Source organism: Macaca fascicularis, chromosome 7, assembly GCF_037993035.2.
Source record: "Macaca fascicularis isolate 582-1 chromosome 7, T2T-MFA8v1.1".
NCBI lineage: Eukaryota > Metazoa > Chordata > Mammalia > Primates > Cercopithecidae > Macaca > Macaca fascicularis.
In genome coordinates, this window is record NC_088381.1 from 81,588,951 (window position 1) to 81,603,938 (window position 14,988).

The 14,988-nt window shown below is 47.3% G+C and overlaps 1 non-coding gene across 1 annotated transcript; it reads left to right on the top strand.

Annotated features, from left to right (window-relative positions):
* Positions 1-8,574: 8,574 nt before the first annotated feature.
* Positions 8,575-10,025, top strand: LOC102125771 (uncharacterized). The gene is made up of 2 exons (XR_010587902.1): positions 8,575-8,709; positions 9,414-10,025. It is a non-coding gene; the product is annotated as an uncharacterized protein (transcript).
* The last annotated feature ends 4,963 nt before the right edge of the window (positions 10,026-14,988 follow it).

Genomic DNA, 14,988 nt, shown 5'->3' on the forward strand with positions numbered 1-14,988 from the left:
TTCCATCACAGTTCTCTTTCCAGAGCAAGACTGGACCAAGGTATGCATTCCTGGACAAAGGTTCCTGGATCCCCATGTCCTTGACCCAGCTCTGATGCCCCAGACCCCACATCCCCCTTCTCTTCCCTACTCTCCCCTCCCTTCCCCTCCTGTCCTTTCCCTTTCCCTCGCCTCCCCTGCACTCCATGTCTGTTTTCTTCAGGACTCTGCTGCTCTCTGCTCTTGCTTACTTTGCCTTGCTGCAGGACATCCCGGATATCCTGCAAGAGCAGGCAGCAGAATTCGTCTGTGTTGGTCTATGTTAAAAATTTTAATTGTCTACAGCATGACAAAATAGGTACCATGAAGAAAGAAAGGCCTATGGACATTCCAGGGAGAGCAAAGCAAAAGCAACCTCTTTCACCTGATCTATTGCTTGAGTTCAACCTCATTAGACAGATTGTTCTCATTGCTGCCTTCCTTCTTTCTTGGAAGGCTCCACAGACAGGAAAGGGATGGTCCACAAGGCACAAATTCCTGACCCATCATTTCCCTTCTCTTGGTTTTCTAGTCTCCACCTGGAAATAGCAAAGAGTTCCTGATCCAAGCACTGTATTTCAGTCACCCAAGACCACAATCTTGGAAACCTCTGCCCCCCTGGGGAGTGAGAGCCTGTTTCATTGTCATGTGCTACTCTGAGGACAGGCCAAATATCTCCAAATGCATTTCCATTAAAGAGATTGCCAGGCCTTGCAGTCTTTTACTATGGCTGCCTTGATGACTCTAGGGTTCTCTCCTAGGCATCAGGGCATGGGGACATTATATTGCATTTAACATGGGGCCACAGGATTGCACACTTGATTGTCTGTATGCCCCCTTCACATTGGGAGCTTACTGAAGGCAGAAGGTTCTCACAGGGCAAGGATGCAGATCCTTCTCTAACTTAGCAAATTCATCAATGGGATGTGTGGGCTATCCTAGAGGAGTAAGTCTCTTGAAGTTAGCTGGAGTCAAAGGGCACTGATGAAGGAAAAGCCTATCAGAACCAGACTAGTCCCGGGCCCTAGACTATAGGTTAGGGTATCTTGGTTATTTAATTATTGTGATTTGGACATTCTTGATAAGTCTTCTGCTTCTCTGAATTCCCATTTGCAGGCTTAGTTTGTTCTCCTTCTAAGAGAGTTCTGCCTGGGACCCGCTTAGAAGGTTTCTTGAGGCTGCCTGGGCTTTGGAAGGGAATAAAGTGATAAACATTCTGGGCTGGGCTTTCGCAGAAGTCAGGAAATCACCTGACCATGAATAACCACCCACTGTCTGAAAAGTAGTCAGCCCCTGACCCTGGTTCTTTTTCATTTTGTTAAGAAATGTCCACTACTAAGCTTAAACTTTCTTTGGGGAAGAAACTCATCCACATGTCTTCGCCTTTCTGCTTTTGAGAAAGTTTAAAGCTCTTTGGAAAGGAGAGACCAGATAGGAGGAGGAAGGACTAAAGGGCAGAAGCGGGGGGACTTCCCAAACAAGCACAGAACTGTCCACCAGGCCCATCCAGGCTGGAAGTGAGCTATGACCAAAGCTGTCCAGAGCCTGCAGGGCAGGGCTGTGGGTCCCTGGCTGCTGAGGGGTAGCTAATGAGGGCAGCAGCAGGAATTGGGTCTCTAAAGGCTGAGCACTTGTCTCAGGTACCCTGTGTGCCGCCATCACCCTCCATCTGCATATTTCCTTCAAAAAGAATCCCTACAGATGGGGCCAAGGATCAGCTAACCTGGCGACTTTGGGAATTGCTTGACTCAGAGGATAGTAGCAGTGTCATGCCCAGCCAGGTCTCTGCTCTCTCGCTTCTTTCTCTCTTCTCTTCAGTCTTCTTAGTTAATTTGGGCCCTACACCTGGCCAGAAGGTAGCAAGATAATTGGTAGCCACGGAGATGAGCCACTCTAGATAAGGCAAGTAACCTGTATCTCTGAATCACAGAGAATACTGGTGGTTCTGTCTCAGGAGAGACCTGTCTATCCCTTGTCCTTCCTCCACTGAAAATCTCTAATGACTGAATTTCTGTCTTTTTAAACCATGAAATTTAGAGGAATCTGACTCTTCCCCTGGAAGACAGCCAACCAAAGGCTCACTATGCCCAACAATTTCATATTTTGGTCTCTGTACTTCTCTCTTCTTCCCCTATAGCTATGGCTCTCTGCCCCTCTGGATGCCTTGTTTCCACTTTTACTGTCTCTAATTTTGTCTCTGATCATATCTTCCCCACTACTGTTTTTGTTCTCTCTCAGGGGGCTTTATCTCCCCCTGTCTCAGTCCACAAATATAACCCCAGAACCTCTGTCTCTGTCTCTCCAAGGTCCCGAGGTCTCTAGGCGTTTGAGTTAGATGAAAATGCCCTCCTTTGGCATTCCTTCTTTGTAAAGAATGTGTTGGGGCTCCACAAAGAGTGACAGCAGAGAGGGGTTCTGACCCCACGTCACTCCTATCCATCCTCAAAGCTGAAGGGAGGACACCTTCTCTCCTCCCCATGCTATATCTAGAAAATTGCAATGAAACACACGCATTACAGAATTTACCATTTAATCATTCCCCAAAACTGGCTTTCTAATCACAAGGAAGCAACATGTGAATGATACCCTTGAATGATACCGTAGCCTCACCCCCGCTCCTCTTGGCCCCCTTCAGGATCCCCCGAGACTCCCATTGGCCATCATCTGGGCTGTCCCATCTTCTTAAGAGCAGCCCACCACCCTCTGCCCTTCAACTGGGAACACAAAAGGAGGCAGCTTCCAGACACAAGCCCAGCCCCTACAGCACTGACCTCCCCAAAACCTGGATCCTGGGGCCTTCCCTGCTCCGCCTCCCCTAGTCCTGTGCTGGTCGCAGGAAGCATCTGATGCTTGTTCCTGATAAGCCCATATGACACCATCAGAACCCTTAAGAGATGGAGTTTCCAGAATTTCAGGGCACTCTCCACATTGGACATGTAGCCCTGAAGATTTCTCCTGGTCCTTAAAATGCCAGTATGGCATAAAGGCAGACAATGGGATTTGACATCCCCAAAATCTGGATCATGGGGGATTCCCTGCTCCTTCTTCCCTAGTCCTGTGCTCGTCTGAGGAAACCTCTGAACCATGTCCACCCAAAGTAGTGTCTCCTGTAAGACCATGAGACCTTGATGGGCAGAGGCCTGCTCACTCCTTGCCACCCCTAAAATATTTTCTAATTGAAGATATTTTCTAGTAACATTTTAGCTACCTTTACAATCTAAAGTTATTTTAGTTCCCTGTGAGGTACAATAGAAGAGATAGGCTATGAGGGCTTGATATCTGAAGTCTAAGGAAGGCCCCAGCGAGCATCACCAATACCCCCTCCCCATGAGGACCATATCTTTCCTCAGGATGCAGTGAGCTACTTAAAGTTAGGGACTATGTGCCACTCTCTCGTATCAAGGCCAAGTTAATAGCTGTTTGTATTTTATGTCTCGTATCAAGGCCAAGATAATAGCTCTTCAGTGGACAACACATCAGTGAATGGAGACATGACTGTGGAGAGTGGTGGAATGAGAAAGGAAAAGAAAGCAGGCCGGCTTTGTTTGTTTTGGTGCCAGGTACTCAGGCAAGTCATGAGTGGCAACTTCTGTGAGACTTTGGCTTGCGGTCCAAGACGACCTGAAAGTGGCAGGTCACTCACGGGTCAAATACTCAAAGCAGCTGATCCAAAGCAAACCACCTTGGGAGCCAAGCTGAAGAGCAGCCCTCAGCCTAACCTCGTGGAGCAGACTACTGCTGCTTGCTTCTTGAACTGAACTGTGATTTGACCATTTTTCAGGCACCCAGATCTCATCCTGAGACCCCCCTTTTTACAACCACAACTGCCTCAGGGGAGCTTGTACCATCTCTCAGCTCTGGTCTCTTTGGTGGGCCCCTTCATAGGCAGAGCTCTCTGGGCAAGAGCAGTTGGGGAGCCTCACTCCACTTGAGGGGTCCTCTGGGTCCAGGACCAACCCTTCTCCCTATCTGTGGGGTCTAGGGGTTCAGAGAGGGCCGTGTGGTGGCACTGACTCTCAATGGCAGGGCTTCCCGGGGACTGGCTTCGGGTGCATATCATGCAACTGCTTATCCATGTAGTTTCTGGGCACAGAGCAGCCCAGTCCCTCCCCAGACAAAGGGCCACTCCTTTCCCAGCCTGCCTGCCTAGGGCTGAGCTAGGGTCCCTTGTATCCTCCACAAAACTGAGCTTCCCAGGGCTGCTTGGGAAACTGGCTTCCTCTCAGTGGGAAACAGACTGTAGTTAAGATGCAGATCTTTCTGAAAGAAAAAAAAAAAAAAGGTATGGGGCTGCGAGCATCTTCTCCTCAGAGTCAGCTGTGCCTGGTCAGGCAGGGCAGCTGCTGGAGGGATTCCTTTAACGGTAGGGGGAAGCTCCAAGAACCCTTCCCAGAGACACCTGGATAGGGCTGGGAGGTGGGAGAGAGGCTCAAAATCACATGCCCTGTTGCCCGTATGGGCTTGGGACTGGCCCAGGACAAGGGCCAGTTGTCATGCACTCCTTGTAAACTAGGGATGAGCTTTGCCCCAAGGGAGGTGAGCAGCTGGGGCACCCTCAGCCCGTGGCTTCTTGACTTGGCCACTTCTGTTTCTCTTCATCTGCATTCTGTCCCCAAGAGAGGCATGTCCCCAGAGTTAGGGGCAGAGGGACGAAGCACAGACCATATCCCTGAAGCCTTCAGGCTCAATTCTCTTTGGGCGAGGTCCAGCCAGTCACCTCTTCCTGTGCTGTTAGCCTTGTCCTGACCTCACTCTGACTCTGGTTTCCTATGGGACACTCTCTTCTTCCTCTCCTCTCCTTCCTTCTTTTTTGACACCATGAGGTTTTTCATCCTGACTCTTTGCTCTGCTCTTGCTGTGCTCTTTCTCTTTCTTCAGATATAATCTCAGCATTTACTTTTCTGTTTCTGCCCATTTGTCTCTCCTGAGTTGGGAGTCCTGTGGATATTTCAGACTTATCAAATAGCCCTCTGTTTGGATGCACTCCCCAGCAGTGATAGCCCAATACAGGGGTAGCAGGGAGTAGGCAGGCTGTCACTCCAGCTGAGTCATCTTCCTCCTTTCTCCTCCTCAGGCCAGGCTTTCTGGTGGCAAGGAAGCACCACCTTGGTGATACTCCAGTGTCACTCCACCTCTTCGTGGCCCCTTCCAGGAACCCCCTTCCCCCGCCAGCCAAGACTGCATTGACCATCATCTGGGCTGTCCCCATCTTCTTGGGACCCATCCTGGACCTCTGCTCTTCAACTGGGGACACCAAAGAGGCAGCTTCCAGTCACAAGCCCAGTCCCTGTAGCACTGACATCCCCAAAATCTAGATCCTGGGGGCTTCCCTGCTCCCCCTTCCCGAGTCCTGTGCTGGTCTGGGGAAACCTCTGAACCATGTCCCTTATAAGTCCATAAGGCCATCAGAACCCCTTCAAACCTGAGGTCTCCAGCATTTGGGGGCATTTTCAATGGCTGTCTTTGAGACCCCTCCCGCTGTATCCTAACTCACCAAGTAGTTTTCTTTTCCCTGATATCGGTGCTGCTCAAGGGATGGACCCTGATTAATACGTGTGAGTATGTTTTGATTTTAGACTCTAAATTCCCGAATGGGCAAAGAACTTTCTGGTTTCCAACTTCCTATCTGCCTGGTGAGAAGCAACAAATATTGACTCCCCTGGAGGATTTTTTGATGTTAACTTCCTCCCAGTAGCTGTATTTACCCATGAGAGCAGGGACTAAGGGATGTGTCTACCTAAGCCATCCGCCTGCATCCTATATTTCTCTCTTCATTCTCAGCATGTCAGTCTGCCCTTTCTCACTACCCAGGAAGGTACTTGAATGCAGGAACTTTGTCTCATTCATTTTTATATCCCCTCTGCCCAGCAAAGCTCAACAAATATTTGATAAAGCAATGAGCTTACAGATGGGTGAATTCCTGAACAAATATCAAAGGAGAGTGGCAATAGGGAAATGCAAAGGGAAGTGAGTGGTGTGGTGTCCTGTCCAGGACACCACCCCTGCCAGGATGCCTGGCAGTTGGGTCTATTGAACTTTGATTTACCTAGAAAGGTTTTAATGGACCTTCCCCACAAAATCCTTTTCTGCTGGCTCTCTACATGTGTGAGCATGATCCAACAGCAACACCACAGTTAGATGCTCCAGAGCCCTGCCTGAAGAGAAATCCTACATCCATCTCCTCCTGCTTAGTATGGGAGCACTGAGCAATTTTGGGAGCCATTTATTTCCTTCCTTGGGATCACACTTCTTCCCCAGATGTCTGATTCTGGTTTTCATCTGCAGCAATGGCCTTCATCTCCCAGGGCACTGGGACCTGAGATAGCAGAATTGGCCAGCAGGAGGACTATGTGAGGGCTTCTCTGGGTCCAAAGTGAGTTCCCCCACCCCCTGGGATTGGAGGAAGGAAAAGTAGAGGTGCTCCTGCTAGGGTTTTGAGAGCAGCCTCATGGGGGCTTTTGTGAGGAGGGCATGCCTTGGCACCCCCCTCTCCTGGCTATTCTGTGCTGTACCCACTAGGCTTCAAGCAGCCTCCCCAGAGGAGGCAGCCCAATTTCCACCTGGGAGCCGTTTCTGAGTCTCCCTCACACCTGAGCTTCCCTGGACAGGAGACCTCGGCTAGAGGAGTCCGGGAAGACCTCAAGCCTGTCCGTTTCCCCTAGGCTAAGGTACTAGATGCTCAGCCCTCCACCATTATGAGGGTGTTTCCCGGCCATTCAGCTGATCACTGTTAAGCTATCATTTCTCTCTGGAAAGGATGCCCAAACCCCATCCCTCTACTCAACCTTCCTGGGTTCTATTCCCTTGTTTCTGGGGCAAGGCTTTTGGAAGGGTTGGAGGGAGAGGGGATGAGGGGACAGGAGAAGGACACTTTGAGCTTTCTGCCCTCCTCCTGTCCTGCCTTAGCTGGCCCCCTTCAGTTCCTGTCTCCTGCCTCTGACTGGAATGAGAAGAAAATGTCTTGCACGTCCCAGGTCCACCCTCCAACACTGGCTGGTCCAGTAGGCTGTTTCTTCTGCACTTTGGCCCTGGTTCCTGATTCTACCTTCCCCAAGTCTCCACCGTTCCACCCTTAGCTTCCTTCTCCTTGCCACCCAATTCTTCATGGCTTCCCATCACTTCCCCTCTCTTTTACCTCCCTGCCGCTATCTTGCCAAAGGCTCTCTCCTGTCTGTGGTTCTACTTGATCTCTGCAATTTTTTCCTTCCCTCCATTCACCCTGGACCTTTTGCCCTCGTGATTTTTCCTTTCCTCCTGTGTATTTGTCTCTTGATGACCCATTTTCCTTTCAGAGAAACTGAAGCTCAGATAGGTCGGGGGTAATGGCCTACATGGGAGAGTAGGACTTAGTAGACAAGGCCTTGCATCCTTGCGGTCCTGCCTTCTGTCTCGTCCCTCTTCCTTTTTGTCTTGGTCAGCCGCTCAAAGGCTCCAGTTCTGCGTCCAGCAGGGGAGCCCCTTGGAGGGTTCCAGAGTCCACCACTGCACACCCATCACCTTCACCCACTGCCTTGCTGTAGCAAACCTGCAGCCACTCTGTATATTGTATATGTATATTTATCTATCTGTATATAAATATACAATTTCAAGAACCTACTAAAGGAGGAAGCCTCACTGCTATGCAGCCTGACAGGTTATCAAGTGGGTCTCTTTGAATCCCTTTTCATTTCTAGGACAGTTAGGAACCATGAGGTGCCCCCCCTGCAGACCCCAGAGCTGCTGCCTTCCCCAGGTGTGTAGGAAGTTTGTAGGAGACTGGGACCCTTGGCTGCCCAAGCTGCCTCCCCTCCCCCACCCGCCCAGTGGCAGTTGCGTCCGTTGGGGCTTCCGGGGCAGCCCACAGGGTTCCAAGCATGTGCTAGCAGTTGCTTTTTAGAGCACCCACTTCACTTCTCCCATGTAGTACCTGAGTGCAGGACTCTCCTGAAGAAGGGGCTTCTAAATGGCCAGCCCATGCATCTTGTTCAGACCAGGCTGCTCCATCCCTGCTAAGCCCAGGGATCCACTTGTGTGTCTTTCTGGGATCATTGCCTTTCGTGGCAGCCTGGGCCTCAGGGAAGGAAGGGCACGAGGAGCAGCCCTGGCTGGGATGTCAGGGGCCTAGGAAAATTCCTGCCTCTACCAAGAAATTGCCCCCTCTTTTCAGAGGCTGCCTTGTCCTAGATATCTGATGTCCCGCCCTTGCAGTTTCCAACTCCAGATGTAGGTCTGGCTCCTATTAAGCTACAATTTCTTTGTGGGAAGACAGTTATGAAATTGCGGCATTCCTAAGTCTCTTAATGTGAATTGTCAGAGCCCCTTCAGACCAGTGACTGGGGCCGGGCATGAGAGGCAGGTGGTAAGGGCAAGAGGAGCAGCCCCTGTGCGCTTGGGCAGGCTGGAAGGGTTGGAGAGAGGAGCTGAAAACACCCCAGATTTCCCAAATGGGCTCGAAGAGATCCCAGCCCTGAGGTGCCTCCCACTCAAGTCAGAGATGAATTTTTCCCAAAATCCAAGTCTGTGAGGCTGGGTCACAAGCCTCTCACGCAATGTGGGCTCCTGATGCTGACGGGGCGCCCTGACATCCCTGTGTTCTCTCCTGCAGAACCTCGTCGTGACATTTCCCAGAAGCCATGACATGTCCCTGCAGCTGGAGGCCTTTCAAGCGTGGCCCAGGAGGCCTCAAAGGCCTGATGCAGCCTGCAAAGGAAGGTAAGTAGGTGGCAGGGCTGAATCTGTGCCTCAAAAGCCAACACTCCAGTTACTTGACTTCCTCCCTTCTCCATTTCCTGAACCTGGATGGGTGCTGCCAGGGATGAGACGGAGGACCCCATTCATTTGTTAGGAGATCCAGAGTTCAGCCTCTCCAGTGCCTTGGCTGCCCCCTTCTTCACTCCCAAGTGCTGCTCGTGCATACTTACTCATTGCTCCCTTTCCCTGAGACAGTGCCTATTCTCCTTTAAGAAGTATAAACCGGAGGAGCCTCTTTGGTGATAGCTGCCCACTACTGAGCCTCCTCCCTTCCTGCAGCCTCTGCCCTCTCCAAGCTCACTCTGGCCTTTCTTATCCTAGGTAGCCTCCTGTCCTTTGTCTCTATTTTTGCCTTTGATCACAACTTCTCTCCTGTTGTCCCTTTGGAATGGCAGCATCATTCTGCAGCTTCTCGGTCAGCATGGGTTACAGGTTTGTGACGACAATGATGCATGCTGTCCCCATAGTGGCTCGATGGGCCTTGGACAATCACTCATGTACCAAATGTGTTCTCCAGATAATCTTTCCTCTGTGTATACAAAGAGAGAGCGTTTAGGGAGCACTGTTCTCCTCACCCATTCTCTCTGTTTTCCTCTCCGTCATCTGAGATGTCTTTCTCTATGTGCCATTCTGCCTCTAATTATCCCCCTTTTCTTTGTTTACAGAGAAGAGCTGTTCTCACGGAAGGATCCAAAGGGCTCAAAGGCGAAGGGTGCCATCTGCTTCTCCGCTGATTCAGAAGATAAAGAGGAGAAGTGTCCTGTTTCATCCATATTGCTGGTCCTGATTTTTCAATAGTGTCCCTTACCCTGAAGCTCTTCCATTGGCCATCATGGGGTTAGCTAACAGCCCAGGAAACTGGTCTCTTTTCCTTTCCCCTTACCACCTGGAACTCAACTGGAAAGGGCAATCAGATGACTCTATATCAGGCCCCACCACCTGGTCTTTGAAGTTTCTGTCCTACCAGTGCCACAGCTCCCTCTTCCACTTCTGAGCTACCTCCAAAAAAGGCCATCCTCAGCAGCCTAGTTATGCTCATCCTGGAATGCTGTATTCTGGATGTCTACTCAAGGCCAAACCCCAATATTGCCTTTTTTCCCCTATTCAAGGCCAAGGCTAGGCTCTCTTCATTGTCTCCATTTCTCTTTCTCTAGAGCTCCTAGAGGGCCAGACACTGTTTCTCATATATTTCTGGATCCTTGGAGCTTAGCTCAGAGCTTGGCATACATGCCCAGTGTGAACTTTTCTGAATAAAATAATTTCAAATGCTGTATACAAGATAACTTTTTTTTTCTGAAATATATAGAGCTAAAAGCAGCTGAAAGTAAGCTTGGGGACCATCCTGGTGTGCTCAGGGAGAAAAGTGAGGGAGATGAGGGCCGTGAGACAGGCATGCATGTGTTCAGAAGGGGATTTAAGGACCAGTGTGCCTACTGAGGCAGAGTTAAGAATCAGCACACACAATGCTGACCTCGAGGGCACTTCATCAATTTCAGATTCACGACTGTTATAGATCTTGAAGCAACCTATCATGGGTGGTAGTTGTTGCAAAAACACTGGAAAAAGACAAATTTCATCAGACTGTGATCAAAAAGGAATTTCTCTGCCTAGGTAAGACTCTAGGAATTGTTGTGCGAATAGAACTGAGATTTGAAATATTTATCAACCTACTGTCTCTATGCACCTTTATGCTATACTATTCCATTTCCATTTTGCTCAGAGAGATATATGGGCTAGGTTTCTAGTTACAGATTCAAAAGCAAATATCTTAAAAGCTATTTCTGAATCTCCAACTGCACAAGTTTCCAGGTAAGATTAAAAATGAGTGAATTAACTTTTGCAGTCAAAAATTCTGTGTGTCTGTGTGCTGGTGCAGGGACATGCACACGAGTGTGGGATTTAAGCTTGTATGTGCCAGTATGCTGGATTCAATGCACTCTACACAACTGTGGCCACAATGTTGCTACCTCTGTTGCCTCTCCTACTAGAGATTCTTCACAATGGTGATGGCTAAACAGAGTACGATGTTGAAAAAGCTGTGAACATCAAGACCATGGAAAGACAAAAAGAACATAGAGATTGATGAGCAGTGACTGACATGGAGGGCCACTGAGGGCTGTGGAGTCAGTGTCTTCCATATCTCTGTATCTTCCCTGTTGTATCCCTCTTCCCTATTCTCACTGCCAGTGTTTGGACTGGGACTATCGGCTCTCCTGGAGCCTTCTAAACCTACTCCCCCATCACTCTCCACACTTTCCCCAGATTGGCCTTTCTAGAACTTGCATATGACCAAATGCCTTACAAGCTGCAAGCCACCTGGGACTCTACACTGCTCCTGCTCACTGCCATGCCAGTCCTTATTTTGTCTCCTAATTATCCTTCAGGTCCAGCTCAAGTCTTCCCTTTCTTGTAGGAATGATTAGTTTTATGTATCAATTGGGCTAGACTGTATTACCTACTTATTCAATTGAACGTGGATCTACATGTTGCCAAGAGGGTATTTTGCAGATGTGTTTAATGCTTACAATAAGTTGAACTTTCATAAAGATGATCTTGGATAATCTGGGAGGACTTCATCCAATTGAGACAGAGTAGAGATGGGGCTTGCTTCAGCTCATCACCACTAGAGCATTCTTCTATGTATTCCCACTGATCACAAAACCCACATGACTACCTCACTGCTAAGAATTTCAGGAACTGGCCTTAGGAGATAACCAAGGTTGTGGCGTGTCCCACCTTTGGAAAGAATGCTGAACAATTGATTGACAGCCTTGTTGTTGCTGGTCAGACCACCAAGTTGCCCAATATTTAAGTTAGCCATAATTACCAGATAATGCCAACTTGCATACTGTACCCCCCACCCCCCACTGACTTTGCCCAGTCCAGCCTACACACCCCACCCCTGATGTCAGTTCCCATGCTTGCTTAATAAGAAAGTTCAACTGGCACTTTTCAGAGAGTTGAGGGAATTCTCCCTCTGTCTCTCTTTGCTGCCCTCCTTATGTCCGGGCATCAGCTCTAATAATGTCAAAAAAATAAGTCATTTAGGAGTTATATATACCAAGTGTTGATGAATCCAGATGATGCTTTTTCCAGTTTTGCAAATGACAGTATATCAATTAGGTTTTCCAGAAAATACAGAACCAGTAAGGTAGATAAATGATAGATAGGGTGATGGATAGATTGGATAGATAGACAGATAGATAGATAGATAGATAGATAGATAGATAGATAGATAGATAATAGACAGATGATAGATGGGGTTTTATTTCGAAGAATTGGCTTACACAGTTGTGGGGTTTGGCTGGGTAAATCTTAAAATTGTGGGACAGGCCAACAGGCTAAAATCTCCAGGCAGGAGCCGATGTTGAAGAACTGGGGTAGAATTTCTCTTTCTTCCCAAAAATCTCATTTTTGCTCTTAAGGCCATTCAGCTGAATGTGTTCCTAATCAGGGGTTCTTGGACTCTCAATGCAATATCACACTCTCTACATCATACGCTCTAAATTAATATTTGCAATGATGGCAGAGCAAGCATGGATTTTGAGGGTCTTAGTCTACAAAGTCAGGGGTATCGGAAGTATCACATTATTTTCTTTCCACTTCCCTCTGCGCATCTCTGCACTAGAAAGGCAGGACATTTTGTCTCAGTCACAACAGGAGTCGTCCCCTTCTCAAAGGTTTGCAAGGACTTCTGGATCTCAAGGAGCCCTAAAGTATTGAAAAGACCCCTCCGGCCATTTGTCTCAGGAGATTGGCATAGTTTCTCCAATGCTTATATTCCAACACACATGACTCCATGGTCAGTGGCCTTGGATGCAGAAGTGCTGCTGACTTTGTGTCATGTCTGGGGCTGTCCCTGTGCCCTGGGGTCCAGACTCACTGGTGAACCACACAACTTGCCCTCTCTGTGGGCTCCTCACCTCTACCAACACCAAACTGGCTCCACCTTGCATGCAGGGTCCACTGACATTTTCTGCTTAATTGTCTAGATGGAGTTTCTTTCTCCTTTAAACCAGTTAAGATAATCCTTCTCTTTCCTTTTCTGGAACAAGGAAGCATCATCTCTTTTAGAAATTTAAGTTTAAGCTTTTACAAAAGTCAAAAGAGCTACTGATTTTAAGTAGGTCGCTGCAACAATCCCTGCAGCAAGAAACCCCAAAGAACCTGAAAGATCAAACACAGATTGCTTAATAAACTGTGGCGATATACATGATTATTCATCCATCTTCCCACTAAAACATCCATAAGACATTTTAGAATAATAGCTATAAAGATGGTAGTGAGATCAAGTGAACTTTTCTCTCCACGTATTTGCCCATATTTTATACATGTTTTATAATAAACATATTGTTTTGGTAATGTAAGAAACTATCAAAAGAAGAATACAGTCAGAGGTCAAAAGAAAAATGCAGTCAGAGGTCAAAAGAAAGTGGTAGAGTCCAAAGACTCAGGACCAAATTCCAGCTTTGCTACTTACTTGCTTGATGACTTTTAAATCTCAGTTTGCTGAACTGTTAAAGTGAGATAATACCAAACTTTTGTTTATTGAATCAAATCAGCCAATGTGTATCAAATTCTTGGTGTATCCCAGTACCTAGTATATCTTTAGTACATAGTCACAGCTCTTACCCCTGCTGGACTGTGAGTTTGAGGGCAGGACTGGGTCTCTTTTCTCCTCTATCTTCATCATGGAAGATAGTCAAAAGTTATTCGTTATAAGAATGAACGAATGAAGAATTTATTTAATCCTAGATCTGTCATTCCAAAAGTTAGATTATTTCTCTGTACTGAATATATTAACCTAAAGTCCCTTTGGGGTCTGCATGTGTACATGTTTTTTAAACAGACTGGCTTTTGTGTGTGTGTGACAAAATTCCTGGAGAGACTTTGACCCACAGAAGATGTTTCATGCCACCTGCCATAAGTCCAAATGTATTAGTCCATTCTCACACTGCTAATGAGACATCCCCAAGACTGGATAATTTATAAGGAAAAGAGTTTTAGTTGACTCACAGTTCAGCATGGCTGAGGAGGCCTCAGGAAACTTAAAATCTTGGTGGAAGGGGAAACAAACATGTCCTTCTTCATATTGCGTCAGGAGAGAAAATAAATGAGAGAATGAGTGCCGATGGAAGTGAGAAGACCCTCATAAAACCATCAGATCTCAAGAAAACTCACTATCACAAGAACAGCATCAAGGAAACTCACTTATGATTCAATTACCAAGTTCCTCCCAGGACACATGGGGATAGTGGGATTACAATTCAAGATGAGATGTGGGTGGGGACACAAAACCAAATCATATCATCAATCATACACATGTTCCACTTTGCCCTTAAGTTTTTATAATTTCCTAATTATCTCTGCACATATATCATATCTCTGTTTATAACTCTGACTCCATGGCAAGGTTACTCATATATTAACCGTGGCTTTTCTGCTTGAGATTTGACATCAGTACTGGCGAGGGAATGAGAGATCATAATCAAAAGATTGAAAAGTGACCAAAACCTAAAACACACCACCACCTGGTGTTCCCAAGCCCCACCTGGATGGTCCATTCAGCCTATTAAAAGCATATACTCTTCTCTAAATTTTTTGAAAATGTGTATTATTTACCTATTGCTGCATAAGAAATTAGTACAAATTTAACAGCTTAAAAAGACAGATATTTAATATCTTACCATTACTGTGGAGCAGGAATCTGGGCATGACTTATCTGGGTCCTTTGGCTAAGGGTCTCTGGTGCCACAGTGAAGGTGTTGGAAGGGCTGGGGTACCTTCTGAGACTCAACTGTGAAAGAATCCACCTTCAGGCTCATGTGTCATGGGCAGGATTCACTTCCTCACTGAGGGCTGTTGGCCACCTTCAGTTCCTTGTTATATGGGCTTCTTTATAAGGAGGCTTACTTCCTCAGAGCCTGCTACCAGGGAGAGTCAATAGACTCTGCAAGCAAAATGAGCAAGAGGAAAGTTACAGCCTCATGTAACATTATCCCAGAATTAATATCTCATCACCTGTGCCATATTCTAATGCTTAGAAACAAATCACAGAACCACTCAAGGGGATGGGATTGCATAAAGGCATGAACACTAAGAAGTAGGGATTCTTGAGAAGGCCACCTAAAAGCCTGCCAACCACAGAGTCCAGGGGGGATGATTTTAAATTTGTGTTTGGTCAAAACCAGTCCATCACAACTCACACTCTGATCATAGACAAGTCATAAGGAAGTGACA